The sequence below is a fragment of the Gadus macrocephalus genome, chromosome 22, assembly GCF_031168955.1.
Source record: "Gadus macrocephalus chromosome 22, ASM3116895v1".
In the NCBI taxonomy this organism is placed as follows: domain Eukaryota; kingdom Metazoa; phylum Chordata; class Actinopteri; order Gadiformes; family Gadidae; genus Gadus; species Gadus macrocephalus.
The window spans coordinates 577,888-594,522 of NC_082403.1; the positions used below are offsets into that span (position 1 = coordinate 577,888).

The 16,635-nt window shown below is 45.9% G+C and overlaps 2 long non-coding RNA genes across 3 annotated transcripts; both read right to left on the reverse strand.

Moving 5' to 3' along the window:
• Window positions 1–7,825: 7,825 nt before the first annotated feature.
• On the reverse strand, window positions 7,826–10,890 carry LOC132451624 (uncharacterized). Of its 2 annotated transcripts, XR_009524144.1 has the most exons (5): window positions 9,697–10,890; window positions 9,372–9,470; window positions 8,917–9,043; window positions 8,600–8,728; window positions 7,826–8,414 (listed from the first exon to the last, which is right to left on the reverse strand). It is a non-coding gene; the product is annotated as an uncharacterized LOC132451624 (long non-coding RNA). The 2 variants fall into 2 exon arrangements; XR_009524145.1 differs by lacking the exons at window positions 9,372–9,470; window positions 9,697–10,890 and adding an exon at window positions 9,276–9,298.
• Window positions 10,891–10,932: 42 nt separating this feature from the next.
• Window positions 10,933–14,368, reverse strand: LOC132451625 (uncharacterized). The gene is made up of 3 exons (XR_009524146.1): window positions 13,758–14,368; window positions 13,619–13,665; window positions 10,933–13,236 (listed from the first exon to the last, which is right to left on the reverse strand). It is a non-coding gene; the product is annotated as an uncharacterized LOC132451625 (long non-coding RNA).
• Window positions 14,369–16,635: the final 2,267 nt, after the last annotated feature.

Genomic DNA, 16,635 nt, shown 5'->3' on the forward strand with positions numbered 1-16,635 from the left:
CACAAATAATCCAAAACACGATATAAACGGCAGAATGGGTTTCTATTTGACCTTTCAGCATTATGGCTTATCCTTAAAAGTCGATTTATTTGTTTTAATTCCTTCTTCAAATGCAGAATGTGACTTCTATACAAACGATCATTACAAAAAACAATGATTAAATGATTATCTTCTTCCTTTTGCATTTGAAGCCTTTGTACATGTCTGTTCTGTCATATTAAAATCTGAGAGTTATAGCCATCTTTATACTTTATTGTAAAGAACAAGGTCAGCTCAAACTATTCTGCCTCGTTTCCACCGAGCAGTTCGGTTCGGTGAGGCACGGTTCGCTTATATCGGCGTTTCTGCTGCCAAAAGTAGGGTAGGGTCCCAAATAAGCGTGCGGCTTCAATGCAGAGAAAGTAATTCTTTTCTGGTCCCAGTCTTTATATGCCCCGGATTACACATATGTTGTTTGTGAATTTAACTGATCATTTTTAATGCAAAGAAAACTACAATTTATCGCAAGGAGGTTTGATAATGTTAGGTTTTGTGTGAGCTCTGGTACAGACTGGCGATCTCTCTGCTCCACTTCACCGCTTTTTTCCAAGTGGAGGATATCAGCATCGAGAGAGGTGAAAAACATCTAACAAGTCTGGAGTTTCAGTTATGCCGATGGGGAGATTGTCAGTCTTGTCCAAGCCAGTCGCAGGGAGCGTGAAGTCTTTTTAAATTTAAATTGAAATTATAATTTCATCACTGAGCACTGGTGGATTGCGGAAATAGGCACTGCTCCTGGAATGTAGGTCTATCTGTAGCCGGAGTCACTTGGGAAACCACCACTGCAAAACAGGCCCACCGGCCAAACACGCCCATTGCTCTGCCAAACACGCCCATTGCTCTGCCAAACACGCCCATTGCTCTGCCAAACACGCCCATAGAGTGGCGAAGTCACGCCCCTTCCGGTAGGGCTCATGGGACCTATGAGATCGAAAAATATGAATGGGTGTCAATGGAGAGAAAATAATTATTTTCTGGTCCCAGTCTTTATATGCCCTGGATTACACATATGTTGTTTGTGGATTTAAATGATAATTTTTCATGCAAAGAAAACTAAAAATGTTCGTGAAGAAGTTAGATAATTTTAGGTTTTATGTGAGGCCGCTTTGTGAACTACAGCTCTTCGCTGCTCTCGACGCATATGATATACGTCACCACACCCGCCCTTGGAACTCGGCACAGAGATGGCGATCTCTCTGCCCCACTTCACCGCTTTTTCCAAGGGGAGGATAAAAGCATCGAAAGAGGTGAAAACCATTATAAGTCGGGGCACGTGCAGAATTTCAGTGATGCCGATGGGAAGATTGTCGGTCTTCTCCACGCCAGTCGCAGGGAGCGTGACGTCACATACGAGCCGTGTAGTCGTTCTCGTTGTGTTTTCTCTACAGCCTTTATCTGAACAATTGCACAATAAACGGTCGAACTCTTTGCATGAAAAATTATCCTTTAAATCCACAAACAACATATGTGTAATCCAGGGCATATAAAGACTGGGACCAGAAAATAATTATTTTCTCTCCATTGACACCCATTCATATTTTTCGATCTCATAGGTCCCATGAGCCCTACCGGAAGGGGCGTGACTTCGCCACTCTATTGCTCTGCCAAACACGCCCATTGCTCTGCCAAACACACCCATTGCTCTGCCAAACACGTTCATTGCTCGTTGTTATCTTATGATTGGTCCATGGTTGCCATGGTGGCCATCATGGGGGAGAACAATACGCAGCGTTCCATTCACTTTGTATAGAATGCAAACAAACTTAATAAAAACCTTACAACAAGAATAGGAGCGCGCGCCAGGGCAGGGGCGTATCGAGGTTTCTGAAACATCCGGGGTTTAGCCCAAGAGGGAATGGGACAAGTTTTGTTGTATACTTTATTGCGCATGCAAGATGGAGACTTAATCTAACCGTTAGATTAAGTCTCCATCTCTCCTTTCTTCACGCAGCTGGGGGAAGTGTTGGATGTAGTGTAGAGAGGTAAGATTCAGGTATCGAAATTATTGTAGATTATATCAGATTTATAGACAAACCCACCAAGATGTGTTCCAGATGTATTTTATATCACTTATTTAGAAGTGTCACTGACGGCATTTTATTAGTCACTACATTATATGTAGTAACATGCTTTTTTGATGGCCTTCACCGCTTGCTGCAATGTCCCAGATATTAATCCTACAAATAAAACTATATTCAAACCATTCCTTTTCAATCATTCCAAGGACCTGCTACGGAGGAGTGTGGGTTAGAGCTTCAGTGAACGAACTAACTGTTCTAGTATAGGCATCGTGGATCTAAGAGGTTACCTAGTACAAAGAAATCACACGTCTCCCGGGAGTTAGTCATTCCAAACTCCTAAAACATCTCAGCAAATTCACCAAGTGCACGGATCCCAGAGGAGAGCTATCACAACAGACGTGATCGGCCTGCCACATCCCTGGCTGCGGGTTATGCCCAGGGGTAGGGCACCGATGTAAGTGGGGTAGGCGTCTGATGCAAGGTAGTTAGGGGCTGAGCGAATCTCCTCACCAACCTGTTACAACCGTTACTGGATACAGGTTTCACTGGCACCTCCTTTTTGGTGGTGGTAGAATTGACGGATCTGACAGTGTGTGTCAATTAGGTCTTTTTTTATGAGGCCTTTTTCCTGGGATAAGTACATTTAAATTTCACTCGTCCAGGCACAAAAGTAACTTTTCCGAGTAAAAATTTGCCATTTTACGATAGTAATAATTGTTCATGTTGTTTGCAAATGGAGAATGCAGAATTCAGACAAACAAACCATGTCAACCACATCACTAAAACAGACATATCCCTCCTCTCAATCACACCACCTCGGAGCAATAACTGTTTAAATCCTCTCACTCACTCACTCACTCACTCACATGCTCATCGCACAGACACAAAGAAGCTCAATGGCTCATTCAGACAGTGGAACAGATTGATGCTTCTCTCTGGAGAGAGATCTCCTTTTATCTTCTCCTTGATGTAAGACTATTTTCCCTCATTGGTCAGGGAGCTAGTTTCTCTCTTTGCCCGCAGACCTTGTAGGACAATCTGATAGGTCTCCAGAGAGAGGCCCAGGAGGAGGTGGAGGAAAAATTCCAGGTGTCCGTTCTCACTCTGTAAGGCCTTGTCCACACCACTCTGGTAGAGGAGGAGTTTATCTTTCCTGGAGGTTGGTGGTTCTCACGATGGATCTTCGCTCGTACGATCATTCTCCCGATGGATCTTTCGAACCATCGATAATTTCTTTGGAGCGTTTCCCGAAACTCCTCTTAACATGAACGCGCATTCGCTGCACTCACAACGATCGTAGGATTGTAACTGTCCACCGACATGGTGCTGAAACGGGCTATGTAGAAGGGGGAGACGCAGGAATGTCGCAGGAAAATGGGGTTAAAAAGGGTTAAAATATCTCCCCATCAAGGCCAACCGCAGAGTAGCCTACGAAAAGAATAGATTGCAATAATATGAATGCTAAAGATATTAAAACACAATTGATTAGGCCTAGGCCGACATATATATCAGTCCTAATCCTGAACGCGCTGTGCATACATTTATTCACGGCATTTCCCCCCCAGAAATAATTCCATATTAAAAAAATCCAAAATAGCTTGTTTGACAATTACATTTATCTTAATGTGCTGATTTTTTAAACATATATTTTGCGCAGGAAGAGAGCCGACTTTATCTGATTCCGCATAAGGTTGCATTGATTGGCTCTCTAGTATAGAATATTTGTAGAAATTAAAAATGCAACGTTCCATTCATGCATTATCATTCAAACGTGGCTATTGCTGACCCGATTAGGAGAGCTTGGTCTAGATCCTGCCCATATTGTTGGGCAGGATGAAGTAGGCTATAGGCAGGGTTCGAGTTATGATTCCATCTCTGTGGGGGTCTCTTAAAGTTGTTGACGGTGGGGGGAGACCGTACCGGCCTTGCACTGAATTTTGACGAGGGGGGGGGGGATATAGGACGTTAATATGGGCTATTATGACTAGGGTTGGGTATCGTTTGGGTTTTATCCGATACCGGTGCCTACTCTGTACTTTTCAAACGGTTACGGTGCTAAAACGGTTCTCGAACCGGTACTTAAAAAAACAAAACCGCACACACTTGCATACATGCACGACTTGTTATGAGTTTCACATAAGCAGAAAGTCAGCGGACACTGAGTTGAATGGCAACGGTGTTTGCTAGCCTACTTGATATGCAAGATTTACGGTTGGCATTAAATTACTCGACTTACCCGAAGACTCTGCTGTAAGTGCTGTGACTGATAAATATCTTTTTAAAAAATAATTACAAATAATATGAATTACTCGATGAAAGCAGGCAGGCACGCATCATGGCGCAACATTACTGCCAAAGTCATATTAAGTAATATAACTCAGGTGCGCAAGGCAGCCACAGGAGACGCCAACATGGTTTTCAACCGCTCGGTACCGCGCTGTATTAATTCCCAAGTTTTGAAAAGAAAAAGTATTTGAAGCGAATAACGACTCTGTTTTTGATTTGTTTATTTGGTTTTGAACAGAAAGTTTTGGATGCATGCATCGGCTTTGAGTTTGTTTGTTTGTCTTTAAAATTACATTCGCTCACAACACACACACACACACACACACACACACACACACACACACACACACACGTTCATTCACGTTCACCGACTACAACCTGCGATCTTCAATCAAAACAACATCAAGTAAGCGATGCCGCAGCGCGTTGACAAGTCCGTCCCGGGTCTCGAGGCGCCCATAGGCTATATGGTTTATATGTTTGAAAGCCGTGACACACTCTTTTACCAGTTAAGCTGAAATACCACGCCTCGCAGTCATGGACCTATAAAGAAAGTCGTAGACGTACCATGCGTGTTTAGCGCAACATTGAAAAGAGTCCCGTCTGAAACTGTCGCGCAGCGCTGCGTTCCGAACGTTGTGTAATCAAATGCACCGGTAGGGCGGTCTATAAAAAAAATCATATCCTAACGAAAATACACACCGTTATTCAGTGTGAACCGGTATAGTGCCCAGCACTAACTCATTAAAAAACGCCAGGCACCGTTATGAGGAACCGAAATGCGCGTTCTTATTCGATCTCAACCGTTTACGTCGGAACCGGTTCCCTACTGGGACCGAGTTTCGGTGCTCAACCCTAATTATGACACGGCTCTTCTCAATGCCGTGGAACGCTCCGTTCACTTGCATGGGCCCTTCACAACAACGCCAGCTTCTTCGGTTGCCAGGGGTGGGTAGTAACGCGTTACAAGTAACGCAAATTAGTAAAAAAGTACTTTTTTCGGATAAAGTCCTTAAAGGGACAGTGATCCCTGAACCACCAAAACAGTAAATGACATGCAGTAAACGACAACACAATTGAAAGAACAACACGTAACAAAATACTGTAGGTGAATTATGTTACACTCACTACATCTGATTCATTACCACTCTCTTCATCCCACACCACAAACATGACATACAAAATGTCGTGGAACAGAAACAACTACCAGAGCTATTTATAATTAAGCAATAGATCACGACAGGCTGTGGTATCTGGTATGTGCTCATTATACCACTGTTAAGGGGTATTCTCTCTCTCTCTCTCTCTCTCTCTCTCTCTCTCTCTCTCTCTCTCTCTCTCTCTCTCTCTCTCTCTCTCTCTCTCTCTCTCTCTCTCTCTCTCTCTCTCTCTCTCTCTCTCTCTCTCTCTCTCTCTCTCTCCCTCCCTCCCTCCCTCCCTCCCTCCCCCCCCAGCTAGGTTAGTGTTTCATTGGTAACTGTTCCTACAATGCTTTTGTCAAAGCTGAAGTTAAATTACATGTTTAGTGTAAATTTGTTTGATGGCCTATGTTTGTTTAATGAACAATACACAATGAAGCAACTTGTGAAGAAATGTTTGAGAGTGCATCTTTCTCACACATACACACGTTTGGTCTTTTTCACTGATCCAAGCACTGCAATACAAAAATGTAAAGTAACTTGTAATTTGAGTAACTTTAAAGCAAAGTACTTTTTTACTCTTGCTCAAGTAGGTTTTTACAATTGGAATATTTACTTTTACTCAAGTACATTTGAAGGAAGTAATTGTACTTTTACTTGAGTATAGATTTTCAGTACTCTACCCACCTCTGTCGGTTGCTATGCGACGTCAACGTCTTTGACTAACTATTTCTCTGCGGAACAACACTACGTATGGTAAGTTGGTAACAAGTAAAAAAACACCTTGTGAAGTTATTTTTTCAAATCCCCCGTTCGTCACGGCGCGGGGTTTCTTGGTTCACTGGGGAAGGCGGGGCTGTGCACGGAGTCTCTGACCTCTTTAGAATAATTTGTATTATTCCATACTCCCGAATGTTTTCATTTTTTATGAATGAAGACACCCTCATGCAATAATGAGTTCTCTCTATAGTAGGCTAACGACGCTCTTAGCGTCCTACGAGTACCCTGGAGCACTCGTTAGCTACGAGCGTTTTCACGACGTTCGTTACCAACGATGCTTTCGGGAAACGGTGTGAAAACTGTACGATGCTCGTACGACGCACTTCACGATCCACTTAGGCTAACGATGCTTTCGGGAAACTTGGCCCTGGAGCTCTATATCTATATAATATAATAATAATATACATGGGTATTTATATAATATTATATCTAATATCAAGGCCAAAGGCTATGTGCACCTCGGATGATATTATGAATCATAAAGACTGCCTGACGTCTCTGGTACTTCCACAACAAGTAAAGACTTGTAGTGGGGGATATCTCGGCCGTGGTTGAGAAGAATTTGGGGAAAGGAACTTTGGCCTTGACTCTCTGAAGTCCATGAACCGCGACATGGAGGAGAAAGGGATCGTCAGCCAAGCTCACACACACAGATCTGACTGGGGATAGGAGAGGTTAATTCACCTAAGGTGGTACACAGGTTATGTTTTATTGTATTATGTTTATTCTCTTGCCAGAAGCACTATCTAGACTAGTCTACTTATAAATATTTTTACTTTATTTTATTTATTTTACCCAAAAATTATATTCGGGGCTAATTAAATAATATCCGGGGCTTTAGCCCCGAATAAAACAGCATAGCGACGCCCCTGGGTTCTGGGTTCTGGGTTCAGGGTCTGTGTTTAGGTCCTGGGTTCAGGGTCTGCGTTCAGGGCCCTATCAACCAGGTAAACGCATGTCCTGCCGTCCTCTGAGCTCCAGGAAACGCACCAAGTTCCAGGTGGTTAAAATTTAGCTCAGACCTCGTTCACTCAATACATTCAAGATCCACAATCTGACGGCAGCTGACCTCAGATCTGGTTCACTGGGCTTTTATTTCTTTCGATTAATACGCTTCTACCAATCCTGTTGCTGGAGGCAGAATTATTTGCAGACTAACTAGACCAGCACATGAACTTTTTAAAATGTAAATACACACACACATTCCTGTATAATTAATTTAGGTGTATGACAGCTCCCTCTGCTGGACAGTTTGGACAACAGTCTCACACCAAACTAGATTTTCCGTTTGAACCAACGAAGCTATAGTACATCGATGCGAGACCGGGTCGGTGGTTTGAACGTGTTGTAGTAGCAGAGAATGGCCTGCGGGGGCAGCATGTACATGGTTAAATACATGAATAGGCTTGAATTTAGTAGTATTATGGATGTTTGTATTTTTACAAAATGGATTATGTGAACAATGCTGAATAGCATCCATCATGTATATTAAATGTATTGCAGGAGTTTAGCTTGACATTAACCAAGTTAAAGGACAATTAATGAAACGCACCAAACATGCAGAAGTCAATGTAGGATTTTAATATACAGTATAAACAAAAAAGCTTTGAACACAGTTGAACACGTACTTTTGTAAAGGAAAACAGAGGAAAACATTTTCCCAAATTAATCATTTCAAAATGTCACCACCATTCACAAAAGCAAGTGAAGAGGTTTGTGTAAAACCAGTCCTCCCTAACCAGCTCTGTCCCTGACTCTAAACCCTGACTCTCAACCCTAACGCTGAACCCTCTGAGGGCAGGAAGACGGTCCTTCAGTGTAAAGGTTCAAGAAGACACTCCTTCAGAGTAAAGGTTCGAACCACGGAGAAGGAAGAAGAAGGGAAGGATTAGAGATTAATGAAGTAGTGAGATTAGTGACAGATGTGAGGGTAAGGTGTGTGGAAGCACACAGGTACATGTGGGGTCAAGAAGATCACTCCCACTGGAGGTCATTGATCCATCAGGATCAGACCGCTGAGTTCAGCAGGTCTTCTGGAAGATGAGGCTAAGAAACTGAGGAGACGGGACCAGCAGGATCAGGTGGGGTTCAGCTCAGGTGAGTCTGACCCCGACCAAACAGGATCAGGTGAGGTTCAGCTCAGGTGTGTCTGCCCGGAGCAAACAAGGACATGGATTAGGTTCAATATTCAAAAGATGCAACATAATCTGAACCAAAAATAAGTCATTAAGGAGTAGGCAGGCTTTAGGGCGCCTTGCTCAAGGACGCATCACTGTATTCTGAGGACTTGAACCAGGCACCAATGGTCTGAGAGTTGAACCCCCAACCCCCTACCTGGTCCACCAGGTCCAGATAATGCAAACTTACGAGGAGTCCTGGTCGTCCTCAGGATTTGCCTTCCAGATGTATGGCTTCTCCGTCAGTAATCCAGATTCCTGGTCTGGTTACAAACGTAATTTGTCTCTAATGTAAGGTAACAAACACATTAGTAGTTTGGCTCTAATGTAAGGTCACAAACACAGGAGTAGTTGGCCTCTAATTACGCGTAACAAAGTAGCAGCTGTAGTTTGTCTGGTAACCAACCACAGTAGTATGCCTTAACTTAACTACTGGACAAACTAATCCTGTGTTACAACAAGTTCACACTTTACTTTATGCAAACTGACGAGGATCCTTGTTGGTAGAGTGATGTCGTCCTCCAGAGTCTTGGCTCCTCCATCAGCGCTCCTCAGCCAGAGTCCTGGTCTGGAACAAACAGCTCATATCTGGCCCCAACGTCTGGTAACAAACATGTAGTTTGTCTTATTTTCAAGCCCTCTATTTCCACTTTGTTATATTAATAAAAACGTACAATCCAAGTTTGTAGAGTGATGGTCATCATCCTCCAGATTCAAGGCTCCCCTACCAGCTCGCCTCCGCTCCAGAAACACGTGGTAGTTTGACACGTGTCAAAGTAACAGCTGTATTTTGCCCTTTTCAAGTTAACCATGTTAAGTAATTACAAACTTACGAGGAATCCTTGTTGGTCAATTACAATAACAATAATGGCTAACCCTAACCCTAAACTGAGGATTTTAGTGTTTCAGATGAGCTTGGTGATGGTTACCCTCTGGTCCGGTGCTGCAGGCCCCTGGTCTCCAGCCTCAGTCTCCGGTCCATCCTGGCACCACAAGCCGGTCCCCAACCTCTCAGCCTCGCCTTTCAGCTACAGCAGCAGGTTTACATCAGCATTTAACCAAAAGTAAACATATTTGACTCCGAAACCGATTTACACGATTCATTTAACTATTATTTTATAACTCAAGGCTAGAAAAGACTCGAGAGATCAGACATGAGCATCCCGTTTTGGGAATGAAGACAGAGCAGTCGACAAGTTTAAAGAAGTTGTTCAGCCCATGCATTGAAACTGACTCACACACCAGAGCACTGACCTGTTCTGGAGGACTTTTGACAGGAGGTGGAGGTCTGGCTCTGGGTGAGGAGGTCTGGCTCTGGGTGCGGAGGTCTGGCTCTGGGTGAGGAGGAGGAGGTCTGGCTCTGGGTGAGGAGGCAGACACCTTGGGACAAACATGTTACCTTTTTAACCTTATACAGTTCTAGAGTTTCTTCTACTGTAACATGTGGGAAAGACAGACATTATTTTAGCTTTGTTATTATCCAGTTGGTAACCAAGCACCAAAGTTGTTGTTTGACGTCATTCCATTGGGTAGGGTTTTACTTCTGTGGCAAATATTGACACCAGATATTTAGAACGTATGAAAGCAGAAGTAACAAAGAACACTAAGCAGTATCGATATTCAATCAAATATACTCAGCCATATTCAGGTGCAGGGTTCCGTCGAAGAAATGCCAAATTGTCATCCACCTTGAAATGATCTTCAGCCTTCACTGATGATCAGAAATGGGCCCGCAAGTAGAACGCTGTTTTGAACGCAGCGAGAGTCCCGTCAACGTGGTTTAAGTCGGCGAAATTATCAACATATTGTACGATGTACGCGCGAATGTATATTCAATATCAAACATAAGTAGTTTAAGATAAGGGGCAACAATTCCTAATGGAAACCCGAAAAATAGTTTCTGTTGGCAACGGCTGGAAGATACGCAAATACATCCAGAACGTTCCGCCAGATACCCTCAGGGGATTCACGTCCAACTAACGGCCACGTGGGTTCTTATGGTTGTCAAGACTACAACGTTCTATGCTAACCATTGAGACTAAATCAAGCGAGCGCACTCCGAGCCTTCCACGCCGGGAAGCACAAACCCACCGACTGGAATCCGAACATTCCGGCCGGAACCAACCAAAGAAAAAACAGAACCAGCGCCTCACCTTGAGCTGAACGGAGGAAGATCCTGAAGTCCAGCGATGGTCTTCATTAAAACACAGCCAACAGACTTACCTTGATGTGATCTGTTTGTTGCTGTTGGTCATTACTGCTATTCAGTGTACCTTTACATTATTATGCACCCAGTGTGTACAAGTTAAATCACTCAAAACCGTACGAAAAACCGAACCACCATGTACGTTCCACAACAACTTTAAACCTCAACTCCTTGCTTAAAAACAATGGAATAATTCAATACAAAACCACAATAAAAACAACAATTATCTCGATATTCAGGGTACAAACCATACAGATCATATCTAAACAGTAGCAGAGAGCCGACCATAGCCAAGCAATGTCACCCTGACCGCCTCACTACCAACAGCAAATCATGCCAGCCAAACAACACATGTACAGGTCCAGTGAGAAGTGGGCATTTGAGCGAAAGGACTGCCCATAATAAAATGAAGCCCAATTCCTGAACTATCCAACCATCTTCATGGTTTAAAGATTTAAAGACTTAAATTGCAGTTGGGTTCGAATCATCGTTGTCTGCTCCCTCTTTATTTATAAAACTCTACATCTCCATCGCTATAGTGTTGCATCCTACTCATGAGGGTGTGGTCTGAGTGAGCAGAGATGAGTGCTGGGATACAGTGCTGTCTGAAGTCTTCAGTTCTATAGACACGCCCCTCAGGAGAAACCAAGTGTTTGAGAATCTGTCGTGACATCAGTTACATGAGCTGGAATATTCTTCAAGATGGCACCAGGATTCTCAGAGGAGAAAGGCCAAGAGGAGGATGTGAGGGTTCTTCCTCTCAGCCAGTGAAACACATCAACGGTCTTCATCAGAGTACCATGGAACACTTCGAAACGGTCTCCTCTATACACATTGTAGCCCCAGTGAAGGTTTCCTTGCCTCCTCAGCTGAAGAGCACAACTTCAGCTTTAAGAGCGCAGTAGTTGGAGTTCCCAGATTGGTTCTGATTTAAGGGAACCGATCGTTCAGCTAGTCCTGTACAGCAAATACAGTTCAGCCTGAGAAGACGTGCAACTGAGAGCAAGACAAGATCCACAGGGCTCTCCATCAATCCAGCCAGGTAGGAAGATGCGCCTCATTACAGGTCTGAAGGTCATCTTGAACATCCATTGAGGTCCCTTTCCAACTTCAGAGTCCTTGTGGAATTCCTTTAGGTGTCCATCCTCCATTGATCCTGATTGGTGTAGTCCTAGTTTGAAGTCGCTGATCTGAACACGCCGCTTGCATCCTTTTACACTTGATTTGGATACTCTCCTTCCTGCCCAGTGTGTAGGATCTCGCTCTGGAGCGTCGCTCAGGGCTCTTCATGTCTCCTGGAGGCCTCAAGTAAACGTGTGGCAGTCCAGCAGGTATGACTTAGTTGACCATTCCAATACACCAAGCCAATCATACAGACCCCCGTAAGAAAATGATCAATGTCAAAGCAAGCAGGACGCAGAACCAAGGAAACACACGTAGAACCCCGTGCCGGGTGTGAGTGGGACACACACACACACAGTAGAACCCTAACGATGCTCAAAAATTTTCCATCTCATGTCAAACCCACACACACACACCATAAAAAGCAGCCATAAAAGACCAAACACTCATGCAGGGTAAAAACCTCATGCCAAATAACATTCCATCATCCACCCCCAGCTCTTCTGTCAGGGCACCCAGAACAGAACCACCAATATCTCCAGAGACGTAAATTATTTACAACATTCTTCAGTGGCGTCCCCCATTGGTGATGGATTATGCTTGGAGTCTCCATGCACGCTGTTTCAACATCTCTGAAGTCTTGTGTTTGTAGTCCAGTGGTTTAGTGATTGAGGGGCCGTCACAGATGCAAACGGTGCAGCTTTAGTCAGCCTGAGGACAGGAAGGAGATCATCTGTTCAGAAGACCACCCAGTGGAGGGGGGTGGCTCTTGAGGAGCAGGATCCATCTTGGAATGGCCCCAAATGAGATCTTCTCTGGAATGAAACTGTTCCTGAGGAGTCACGATGCCTGGAGGGGACTGTTGAAAGTGTTCCATGGTTCTCTGTGTCAGACTGAAGTCGTTGAGATGAGGAGCCCGCTCATCTCCCCCTGGTGTTTCTCCTTCTGAATCCCTGTCTCCATCTTAAAGAACATTCCAGTCCATGTAACTGACGTCACGACGGTTTCTCAAACACTCGGTTTCCCCTGAGGGGGCGTGTCTACAGACCTGTAGACTTCAGACAGCTCTGTATCCCAGTATGCACCTCTGCTCACTCAGACCACACCCTCCTCAGTAAAGCAACACTCATGTAATGAAGATGCAGAGCTCAGGAGAGTAGCTGGAAAGAAGACTGAAGACATCAGAACCCAACTCATTACTCCAGCTTACAACAATAACTTGGAGCCTGTAACCATTTTAACAAACCATTAAAACCAACATAAACCAAACGCCTAAGTAACCCATGAGCCAATAAAAGATCCTTACTAATCAGATCAACCTTCAGCTAACGGGTTAACTCACCAGGAAGCCAACATACATCAATGTGCCCAAGAGTAATGAGAAACTAATGACTTACAGTTCGCAGTTCATCTTCATGTTAAAGTTGGGATACTCACAGTACTGCAGTTAGATATCCATGATAGACCTTTGAAGGAACAAACAGTTTACTTATTATTGTCCCCAAACTTGGGCACTGTCCCAAGGTTCAACTTCTACCATAGCCATTAAATCAGATAAATGAATGCCAATACAAATTCAGGGCTTTTGGGATCATCCAACTTTTAAATAATGTTTAAGATAAATAAGTTATACTAATTATTTGACTGTCATTATTCAAGAGTGACTACTTCTTACTTTGAGAAGTTTGAATGTATAGTCTCTAAAATGTTACTTTCAGGTAAAATCATTATTTAATTTCAAATGAGAGTTAAAACACCACAATCCCTGATTTCCTTCACACATTATCAGTGATTTATATTCAACATCCAAGTCAATGCAGTTGTGCTTTGCGACACATTTCTACTCACATCAGGTCCAGATGAGATGCTCCTCTTTACTTCAAAAAGTCTTTAACCTGTGAAACAGGAAGAGAAGACAAATAAGTCACAACAGAGCTCAGCAGAACATTACACACACGTTCTAGTTTCTGAGAACACAACAACATACCGTGTTTGGGAGACGATAAACTGCCAAACAGTGGAGGACACAAATGTATTGTCCGTTTCCCTCTTATGTGAAATGCACCAGATGCAACCAATGAACCAATTAAGAAAACCACATGGCGTGCGAGCTGCGCAGGTGAGCTAAATAGTAAAACTCAACCCAGGTTCGACCTCCTCTGGTCGCCTTGGTAATAGTGAAAGTCTGTTTAAGCTCTGTGTTTGATCTTAAATGACCTCCCTCATTTTGATTAAAATGATGAGTCTGATTTGACAGATTTAGATTCATACTTCAAAACGAAGAATGTCTTCATTCAATTCACCTTACTGTGTGTGTGTGTGTGTGTGTGTGTGTGTGTGTGTGTGTGCGTGCGTGCGTGCGTGCGTGCGTGCGTGCGTGCGTGCGTGCGTGCGTGCGTGCGTGCGTGCGTGCGTGCGTCTGTCTGTCTGTCTGTCTGTCTGTCTGTCTGTCTGTCTGTCTGTCTGTCTGTCTGTCTGTCTGTCTGTCTGTCTGTCTGTCTGTCTGTCTGTCTGTCTGTCTGTCTGTCTGTGCGTGCGTGCGTGCGTGCGTGCGTGCGTGCGTGCGTGCGTGCGTGCGTGCGTGCGTGCGTGCGTGCGTGCGTGCGTGCGTGCGTGTGTGTGTTGTGGCATCCCGCCACGTGGTCCTCGGCCTGGACGGGCCCGGGGTACCGTGGAGGACGGGGTGTACCACCCCCACCCACCAGCCGGCGACGAAGAGCAGCCCTTTCGGCTCCCCAATCAGGGTGATTGGGGGACACCTGGCCGAAAGCGGAGGAGCCATTTTAAAAGGAGGCACAGCACAGCACAGCACGGGTCGGGTGCAGGAAGGAAGGGCTTGTGGCAGCAAGAGAGCCTAGAGGCCCACGGAGGCCCTAGAGACCGTGAGAACCCTGGTTGATTGAAGTGTTCGTGAATAAATGCCTGGAATGGCTTTAACCTTCCACAAACTAGTCGTTTGTACCGGTAACCCGGCTCATTCAAGGAGCGGGTTACCACAGTGTGTGTGTGTGTGTGTGTGTGTGTGTGTGTTACTACTGTTTGATGTCAAGTTGGTGAAAAGCAAGTCACGTGTGATCTTGCGTCCATGTGTGTGTAGTGAGCGGATTTGGACAGCAGAGGGGGATGTTTCCACACAAGAACATCTGCTCTCTGTGCGCTCTGCGAGATACCGTCTCCATAGCAACCATAACTTGACAGTATCCTGAATGGCCCTTTGAGGAGTGAGAAGGAAGCTTTCATCAAAGAGACCAGAGGGACTCATTCACTGGTTAGCTGGAGTCATCGCCCACCACCACACACGTTAACACACACAGACACACACACACACACACACCATACAGACAAACACCAATACACCATATAGATTCACACCATATGCAGGCACACACCACAGATACACATACATAGACCAGGTCCAGGACCAGGACCAGGTGGACCAGGACCAGGACCCGGTGGACCAGGACCAAGACCCAGTGGACAAGGACCAGGACCAGGACCCGGTGGACCAGGACCCGGTGGACCAGGACCAGGACCCGGTGGACCAGGACCAGGAACAGGACCCGCTAGACCAGGACCAGGACGTGGTGGACCAGGACCAGGACCAGGACGCGGTGGACCAGGACCAGGACCAGGACCAGGACCAGGTGGACCAGGACCAGGACCCGGTGGACCAGGACCCGTTCGACCAGGACCAAGACCAGGACCCGGTGGACCAGGACCAGGACCAGGACCAGGACCAGGACAGTCCACTCCCATCTCCCCACATCATAATAAGTGCAGTACTTATAACCGCTGTATGTCCATATGAAAACAGTCAGAATCTCAACAATAACAATGTCCATACTGTCAACCTGATAACATATAACCTACACCATCCATGTCTTCACTTCCCACCTTCCTCTTTCTTTGTGTATTAAAGCCGGCCAAAGAGCTAAGTGTCCCCACACCTGGAAGGACGTCTGACCTCAGGGCCCCTGGAGGTCCCCGGTGCCCCGCCGTGCGGCGGTGTATGCGGGGGTGCGGGCCCCACGGCTCGGCCGGGGGCCCTCTGGCCTGGTGGCCGGTCGCTGAGGGGCAGGACTGGCCGCGGGAGAAGGCCTACTTGGCGGGGGTGTAGGTCTCTCAGGCCGCGGCTCCTGTCGGTCAGACCGATGTGCAGACTGAGGTAAGGCCTGCGGGTGTCTCCGGTGTGGCCGCGGCACTGCGCCGCTGTCCGTCGCCACCTGGTACGACCTCTGTACCCGGGGTTCTCCAGCCCTTCTCTCCCCAGTCTGGACCCTGACGTCCTGGCCCTGATGAAGGGGTGGAAGCGGACATGCAGAGTGGCGGCGGCCCTGGTAGATCCGGCGGGACGACTTTGTCTGTGCGTCTCTTTCCTGAACCCGTCGTCTGTCAACAGGTGCAGGCTGTGGCTTCTCTTCCAACACAGGAAGTGTAGTTCTGATGCGTCTCCCGGTCATGAGCTGAGCTGGGCTCCCACCGGCTGCTGCCCTAGGGGTAGCTCTGGGACACAACAGAGCCAGATGTGGACCGGGCTGCTTCAGGATGTGCTTGGCCGTCTGAACAGCCCGTTCTGCTGCGCCGGTCGCCTGGGGGCGGTGAGGGCTAGTTGTAGTAGGGGCAGAACCAGACTTCTCACTAAAGTCTTTGACCTCACCGGATGTGAATGTTGTCACTCACCGGTTGGAATGGTATCCCCCATCTCAGGAACATTGAGCCTGCTTTGAGCCTGTTGATGACTTGTATGCTGGACGTTGAAGAGAGGTGAGCTATTTCGAGGTCCCTTGAGTAATAGTCCGTCACCACAAGGTAATTCTGCTTTTCTAGTGTTCAGAGGTCTGCTGCAACGCGCTGCCATCGGCTCT